The sequence below is a fragment of the Sturnus vulgaris genome, unplaced genomic scaffold, assembly GCF_052056855.1.
Source record: "Sturnus vulgaris isolate bStuVul1 unplaced genomic scaffold, bStuVul1.hap1 Scaffold_156, whole genome shotgun sequence".
NCBI classification, from domain to species: Eukaryota; Metazoa; Chordata; class Aves; order Passeriformes; family Sturnidae; genus Sturnus; species Sturnus vulgaris.
The window spans coordinates 1,039,384-1,045,749 of NW_028276073.1; positions in this window are offsets into that span (position 1 = coordinate 1,039,384).

Consider the following 6,366-nt stretch of genomic DNA (forward strand, 5'->3'; position numbering starts at 1 on the left):
GACCTGTTGCCCGATTCATGGCTGGGTAGACCTGTTGTCCGCAGCATTGAGTTGGTAGACCTGGTGTCCGCAGCATGCCCTGGGTAGACCTGGTGTCCGCAGCTTGGTAGACCTGTTGCCCGTTTCATGGCTGGGTAGACCTGTTGTCCGCAGCATTGAGTTGGTAGACCTGGTGTCCGCAGCATGCCCTGGGTAGACCTGGTGTCCGCAGCTTGGTAGACCTGTTGCCCGTTTCATGGCTGGGTAGACCTGTTGTCCGCAGCATTGAGTTGGTAGACCTGGTGTCCGCAGCATGCCCTGGGTAGACCTGGTGTCCGCAGCTTGGTAGACCTGTTGCCCGTTTCATGGCTGGGTAGACCTGTTGTCCGCAGCTTGGTAGACCTGTTGCCCGTTTCATGGCGGGGTAGACCTGGTGTCCGCAGCAAGCCGTGAGTAGACCTGTTGCCCGTTTCATGGCTGGGTAGACCTGGTGTCCGCAGCATGCCCTGGGTAGACCTGGTGTCCGCAGCTTGGTAGACCTGTTGCCCGTTTCATGCCTGGGTAGACCTGGTGTCCGCAGCATGCCCTGGGTAGACCTGGTGTCCGCAGCTTGGTAGACCTGTTGCCCGTTTCATGGCTGGGTAGACCTGTTGTCCGCAGCATTGAGTGGGTAGACCTGTTGCCCGTTTCATGGCTGGGTAGACCTGGTGTCCGCAGCAAGCCGTGGGTAGACCTGGTGTCCGCAGCTTGGTAGACCTGTTGCCCGATTCATGCCTGGGTAGACCTGTTGTCCGCAGCATTGAGTTGGTAGACCTGGTGTCCGCTGCATACCCTGGGTAGACCTGGTGTCCGCAGCTTGGTAGACCTGTTGCCCGTTTCATGGCTGGGTAGACCTGTTGTCCGCAGCATTGAGTTGGTAGACCTGTTGCCCGTTTCATGGCTGGGTAGACCTGTTGTCCGCAGCTTGGTAGACCTGTTGCCCGATTCATGGCTGGGTAGACCTGGTGTCCGCAGCAAGCCGTGAGTAGACCTGTTGCCCGTTTCATGGCTGGGTAGACCTGGTGTCCGCAGCATGCCCTGGGTAGACCTGGTGTCCGCAGCTTGGTAGACCTGTTGCCCGTTTCATGGCTGGGTAGACCTGGTGTCCGCAGCAAGCCGTGAGTAGACCTGTTGCCCGTTTCATGGCTGGGTAGACCTGTTGTCCGCAGCAAGCCGTGGGTAGACCTGGTGTCCGCAGCTTGGTAGACCTGTTGCCCGTTTCATGGCTGGGTAGACCTGGTGTCCGCAGCATTGAGTTGGTAGACCTGGTGTCCGCTGCATACCCTGGGTAGACCTGGTGTCCGCAGCTTGGTAGACCTGTTGCCCGTTTCATGGCTGGGTAGACCTGTTGTCCGCAGCATTGAGTTGGTAGACCTGTTGCCCGTTTCATGGCTGGGTAGACCTGTTGTCCGCAGCTTGGTAGACCTGTTGCCCGATTCATGGCTGGGTAGACCTGGTGTCCGCAGCAAGCCGTGAGTAGACCTGTTGCCCGTTTCATGGCTGGGTAGACCTGTTGTCCGCAGCAAGCCGTGGGTAGACCTGGTGTCCGCAGCTTGGTAGACCTGTTGCCCGTTTCATGGCTGCGTAGACCTGGTGTCCGCAGCATGCCCTGGGTAGACCTGGTGTCCGCAGCTTGGTAGACCTGTTGCCCGTTTCATGGCTGGGTAGACCTGTTGTCCGCAGCATTGAGTTGGTAGACCTGTTGCCCGTTTCATGGCTGGGTAGACCTGTTGTCCGCAGCTTGGTAGACCTGTTGCCCGATTCATGGCTGGGTAGACCTGGTGTCCGCAGCAAGCCGTGAGTAGACCTGTTGCCCGTTTCATGGCTGGGTAGACCTGTTGTCCGCAGCAAGCCGTGGGTAGACCTGGTGTCCGCAGCTTGGTAGACCTGTTGCCCGTTTCATGGCTGGGTAGACCTGGTGTCCGCAGCATGCCCTGGGTAGACCTGGTGTCCGCAGCTTGGTAGACCTGTTGCCCGTTTCATGGCTGGGTAGACCTGGTGTCCGCAGCATGCCCTGGGTAGACCTGGTGTCCGCAGCTTGGTAGACCTGTTGCCCGTTTCATGGCTGGGTAGACCTGTTGTCCGCAGCAAGCCGTGGGTAGACCTGGTGTCCGCAGCTTGGTAGACCTGTTGCCCGATTCATGCCTGGGTAGACCTGTTGTCCGCAGCAAGCCGTGGGTAGACCTGGTGTCCGCAGCTTGGTAGACCTGTTGCCCGTTTCATGGCTGGGTAGACCTGTTGTCCGCAGCATTGAGTTGGTAGACCTGTTGCCCGTTTCATGGCTGGGTAGACCTGGTGTCCGCAGCATTGAGTGAGTAGACCTGTTGCCCGTTTCATGGCTGGGTAGACCTGGTGTCCGCAGCAAGCCGTGAGTAGACCTGTTGCCCGTTTCATGGCTGGGTAGACCTGGTGTCCGCAGCATGCCCTGGGTAGACCTGGTGTCCGCAGCTTGGTAGACCTGTTGCCCGTTTCATGGCTGGGTAGACCTGTTGTCCGCAGCATTGAGTTGGTAGACCTGTTGTCCGCAGCAAGCCGTGGGTAGACCTGGTGTCCGCAGCATGCCCTGGGTAGACCTGGTGTCCGCAGCTTGGTAGACCTGTTGCCCGTTTCATGGCTGGGTAGACCTGTTGTCCGCAGCAAGCCGTGGGTAGACCTGGTGTCCGCAGCATTGAGTGAGTAGACCTGTTGCCCGTTTCATGGCTGGGTAGACCTGGTGTCCGCAGCAAGCCGTGAGTAGACCTGTTGCCCGTTTCATGGCTGGGTAGACCTGGTGTCCGCAGCATGCCCTGGGTAGACCTGGTGTCCGCAGCTTGGTAGACCTGTTGCCCGTTTCATGGCTGGGTAGACCTGTTGTCCGCAGCAAGCCGTGGGTAGACCTGGTGTCCGCAGCTTGGTAGACCTGTTGCCCGTTTCATGGCTGGGTAGACCTGTTGTCCGCAGCATTGAGTTGGTAGACCTGTTGTCCGCAGCAAGCCGTGGGTAGACCTGGTGTCCGCAGCATGCCCTGGGTAGACCTGGTGTCCGCAGCTTGGTAGACCTGTTGCCCGATTCATGCCTGGGTAGACCTGGTGTCCGCAGCAAGCCGTGGGTAGACCTGGTGTCCGCAGCATGCCCTGGGTAGACCTGGTGTCCGCAGCTTGGTAGACCTGTTGCCCGTTTCATGGCTGGGTAGACCTGGTGTCCGCAGCAAGCCGTGAGTAGACCTGTTGCCCGATTCATGGCTGGGTAGACCTGTTGTCCGCAGCATGCCCTGGGTAGACCTGGTGTCCGCAGCTTGGTAGACCTATTGCCCGTTTCATGGCTGGGTAGACCTGGTGTCCGCAGCAAGCCGTGAGTAGACCTGTTGCCCGTTTCATGGCTGGGTAGACCTGGTGTCCGCAGCATGCCCTGGGTAGACCTGGTGTCCGCAGCTTGGTAGACCTGTTGCCCGTTTCAAGGCTGGGTAGACCTGGTGTCCGCAGCTTGGTAGACCTGTTGCCCGTTTCATGGCTGGGTAGACCTGTTGTCCGCAGCTTGGTAGACCTGTTGCCCGTTTCATGGCTGGGTAGACCTGGTGTCCGCAGCATGCCCTGGGTAGACCTGGTGTCCGCAGCTTGGTAGACCTGTTGCCCGTTTCATGGCTGGGTAGACCTGTTGTCCGCAGCAAGCCGTGAGTAGACCGGTTGCCCGTTTCATGGCTGGGTAGACCTGTTGTCCGCAGCATGCCCTGGGTAGACCTGGTGTCCGCAGCTTGGTAGACCTGTTGCCCGTTTCATGGCTGGGTAGACCTGTTGTCCGCAGCATTGAGTGGGTAGACCTGTTGCCCGTTTCATGGCTGGGTAGACCTGGTGTCCGCAGCAAGCCGTGGGTAGACCTGGTGTCCGCAGCTTGGTAGACCTGTTGCCCGTTTCATGGCTGGGTAGACCTGTTGTCCGCAGCATTGAGTTGGTAGACCTGGTGTCCGCTGCATACCCTGGGTAGACCTGGTGTCCGCAGCTTGGTAGACCTGTTGCCCGTTTCATGGCTGGGTAGACCTGTTGTCCGCAGCATTGAGTTGGTAGACCTGTTGCCCGTTTCATGGCTGGGTAGACCTGTTGTCCGCAGCTTGGTAGACCTGTTGCCCGATTCATGGCTGGGTAGACCTGGTGTCCGCAGCAAGCCGTGAGTAGACCTGTTGCCCGTTTCATGGCTGGGTAGACCTGTTGTCCGCAGCAAGCCGTGGGTAGACCTGGTGTCCGCAGCTTGGTAGACCTGTTGCCCGTTTCATGGCTGGGTAGACCTGTTGTCCGCAGCAAGCCGTGGGTAGACCTGGTGTCCGCAGCTTGGTAGACCTGTTGCCCGATTCATGCCTGGGTAGACCTGTTGTCCGCAGCAAGCCGTGGGTAGACCTGGTGTCCGCAGCTTGGTAGACCTGTTGCCCGTTTCATGGCTGGGTAGACCTGTTGTCCGCAGCATTGAGTTGGTAGACCTGTTGCCCGTTTCATGGCTGGGTAGACCTGGTGTCCGCAGCATTGAGTGAGTAGACCTGTTGCCCGTTTCATGGCTGGGTAGACCTGGTGTCCGCAGCAAGCCGTGAGTAGACCTGTTGCCCGTTTCATGGCTGGGTAGACCTGGTGTCCGCAGCATGCCCTGGGTAGACCTGGTGTCCGCAGCTTGGTAGACCTGTTGCCCGTTTCATGGCTGGGTAGACCTGGTGTCCGCAGCAAGCCGTGGGTAGACCTGGTGTCCGCAGCTTGGTAGACCTGTTGCCCGTTTCATGGCTGGGTAGACCTGTTGTCCGCAGCATTGAGTTGGTAGACCTGTTGTCCGCAGCAAGCCGTGGGTAGACCTGGTGTCCGCAGCATGCCCTGGGTAGACCTGGTGTCCGCAGCTTGGTAGACCTGTTGCCCGATTCATGCCTGGGTAGACCTGTTGTCCGCAGCAAGCCGTGGGTAGACCTGGTGTCCGCAGCATGCCCTGGGTAGACCTGGTGTCCGCAGCTTGGTAGACCTGTTGCCCGTTTCATGGCTGGGTAGACCTGGTGTCCGCAGCAAGCCGTGAGTAGACCTGTTGCCCGATTCATGGCTGGGTAGACCTGGTGTCCGCAGCATGCCCTTGGTAGACCTGGTGTCCGCAGCAAGCCGTGAGTAGACCTGTTGCCCGTTTCATGGCTGGGTAGACCTGGTGTCCGCAGCATGCCCTGGGTAGACCTGGTGTCCGCAGCTTGGTAGACCTGTTGCCCGTTTCAAGGCTGGGTAGACCTGGTGTCCGCAGCTTGGTAGACCTGTTGCCCGTTTCATGGCTGGGTAGACCTGGTGTCCGCAGCAAGCCGTGAGTAGACCTGTTGCCCGTTTCATGGCTGGGTAGACCTGGTGTCCGCAGCATGCCCTGGGTAGACCTGGTGTCCGCAGCTTGGTAGACCTGTTGCCCGTTTCATGCCTGGGTAGACCTGTTGTCCGCAGCAAGCCGTGGGTAGACCTGTTGCCCGTTTCATGGCTGGGTAGACCTGTTGTCCGCAGCATGCCCTGGGTAGACCTGGTGTCCGCAGCTTGGTAGACCTGTTGCCCGTTTCATGGCTGGGTAGACCTGTTGTCCGCAGCATTGAGTGGGTAGACCTGTTGCCCGTTTCATGGCTGGGTAGACCTGGTGTCCGCAGCAAGCCGTGGGTAGACCTGGTGTCCGCAGCTTGGTAGACCTGTTGCCCGTTTCATGGCTGGGTAGACCTGTTGTCCGCAGCATTGAGTTGGTAGACCTGGTGTCCGCTGCATACCCTGGGTAGACCTGGTGTCCGCAGCTTGGTAGACCTGTTGCCCGTTTCATGGCTGGGTAGACCTGTTGTCCGCAGCATTGAGTTGGTAGACCTGGTGTCCGCAGCATGCCCTGGGTAGACCTGGTGTCCGCAGCTTGGTAGACCTGTTGCCCGTTTCATGGCTGGGTAGACCTGGTGTCCGCAGCAAGCCGTGGGTAGACCTGGTGTCCGCAGCATGCCCTGGGTAGACCTGGTGTCCGCAGCTTGGTAGACCTGTTGCCCGTTTCATGGCTGGGTAGACCTGTTGTCCGCAGCAAGCCGTGGGTAGACCTGGTGTCCGCAGCATGCCCTGGGTAGACCTGGTGTCCGCAGCTTGGTAGACCTGTTGCCCGTTTCATGCCCTGGGTAGACCTGGTGTCCGCAGCTGGGTAGACCTGTTGTCCGCAGCAAGCCGTGGGTAGACCTGGTGTCCGCAGCATGCCCTGGGTAGACCTGTTGTCCGCAGCTTGGTAGACCTGTTGCCCGTTTCATGGCTGGGTAGACCTGTTGTCCGTAGCATTGAGTGGGTAGACCTGGTGTCCGCAGCATGCCCTGGGTAGACCTGGTGTCCGCAGCTTGGTAGACCTGTTGCCCGTTTCATG